Source organism: Echinops telfairi, unplaced genomic scaffold (genome assembly GCF_000313985.2).
Source record: "Echinops telfairi isolate 266 unplaced genomic scaffold, ASM31398v2 ScPeMD7_7469;HRSCAF=8507_1, whole genome shotgun sequence".
NCBI classification, from domain to species: Eukaryota; Metazoa; Chordata; class Mammalia; order Afrosoricida; family Tenrecidae; genus Echinops; species Echinops telfairi.
The window spans coordinates 139,151,521-139,153,508 of record NW_022111373.1 but is presented as its reverse complement, the minus strand read 5'-3'; the positions used below and the strand labels follow the sequence as shown (position 1 = coordinate 139,153,508).

General features: G+C 41.0%; 1 protein-coding gene across 1 annotated transcript in view; it reads right to left on the bottom strand.

The window, feature by feature from the left end:
* DNAH5 (dynein axonemal heavy chain 5) overlaps positions 1-1,988 on the bottom strand; it is a 290,518-nt gene that overhangs the window by 95,557 nt on the left and 192,973 nt on the right. The gene's annotated exons all lie outside the window — the stretch shown is intronic.

The window sequence follows — 1,988 nt, the reverse complement described above, 5'->3', positions numbered from 1 at the left end:
TGTGCTTTACACAATTGATGTATGTATGGATTGTGATAAGAGTTGTATGAGCCCCTAATAAAATGATTTTAAAAAACTAAAATGAAAATAAAACTCACAGCTTTGATAGTTCTGTGAAGCAAGTCTACTCCCTTCCATCGGGTCTATAGGAGTTGCAGCTGACTGGAGGCAATGGGTTTGGTAAATGCATAAACATAAAGCAGACAACAAATTTCACCACTATCTTTATGTGTCTGAGAAGAACTGGGCTATGGATTTGCATAAAAAGTAACATATTGGAAAATGAATATATAAGCTATAAATTGAAAATGGCCAACAAAAAGGAATTGAAAGAGAAAGTATCATATGAACAATTTTAACAGGATATAGGAAAGGCATAAAGAATTTTCCACTAAATCAGGTTCTTAATATAGAAACTGTGAGACCACATCTAAATACTTCCCCATTTATATAGAGTTACATCTGTGTAAATAATAGAGGGCATTTATCAGGTTGGTTACAATTACAGTTTATTATACACAGAAAGGCAATGCATTAAGACACCCCAAGTCATATTTTCTCATAGGCGTTAGGGAAGCTATGCTAAAGAATAGCCTACATTTAAATTCTAAACCGTTTAAATCAGGACACTGGAAGCATAAGAAGGACTCTTGCGTAGGATAAATTCTTGTAGATGTTATCACTTGGTGTCAGGCATCAATTTCTGGAACCTTCCTGGTATTTACCTTCCCCCCCCTTTCATATGTGAACAGAAACTTTCAACAGTGATGATGCTTTTTATTTGACACATTGTCTTGTTGTTTCTCTGAGCAAGTCAAAAAGAAAAAAATATGGGATAGATTTTAAATATACTTTCCCATACAATCCCAATCTCTGCCACAGGTAAGGTTCTTAGAAGGGGCTGAACACTCAATCATTGAGAGGCCCAAACCCACAGAAACTCAGACAAGAAGTCATGGACAGCTGTTCTGTCACCTGCAGTGTCTGACTACAGCAGCAAGGCCGGCTTTGGGGCCTAAGACCTTTCCAATAACTGAATAGTGCCCTCCTACAGCTAATGTCGGAGCTTAGTATAGGTGGTATCTTGGTGTTGCTTGTGTTCTTCACCTGACGGGGAATAAAGGGAGGTGTGTGGGTGACAGGGATTTCCCATGGTGAACAGGTGGGGAGTTGGGCTATCAGATCCTCTTGGTTGAAACCACTGATGTTCCAGTTAACAGCTGAGCATTTTTGCCACTGGCCAAGAGAGCATACGCCATCTCAACAGATTTTGTAAATGCCTTTGGGTTTGACCAAGCCACAAAACCCCTATGGAGCAGTTCTGTTCTGTCAGAAATGGACTCAATGGGACCGAACAGGTGTAGGATAGAATAGAGGAGGCTTGATTCTGTCCTTGAAATTTCAGCTCCTCAAATGTCCACACCATTCAGGTTGAGAAAAACAAGCAAAACAAATGCACTGTTTGTCAACTCGAGGAAGACACCGTATTTGTCTCCCCAGTAACTCTCCCTCCTCCACCTCATTAAATACACCCTTAATCTTGCCTTGGGAGCCATCTGCCCAAAACTTTGATTTCTCCCACATTCTCTTCTAACAACCAATGGCTCCCTTCTGGATAACTACATGGAGACAAAGAAGTTCCTGAAGAATATGGGCCTGAGTGTGAAGGTAATATCTTATGAGGAGCTGCAGAGGTCACCTTGCATCTTTGAGGATGAAAGGCTTATGCTACGGATGACAGCCAGATAGAAAGAATGAGGTCCCCAACAGCATTGTCCTAGGCTGCACACCTCTGCATTCTCTTGGTCGTAGGAGCAAAAAATCCCCCAACTTGCTTATGCCACCCACTGCTTCTCCAGTGTTCTCTATTTGTCAAACACAGTCCTAATTGATACACTCAACGGGAGAAATTAGTCAAGAAAGGGACAAGAAGAGCTTTGTCCTGTAACAGCAGATGGGATTGAAATTGGCACCAGGTTTCATGAAAT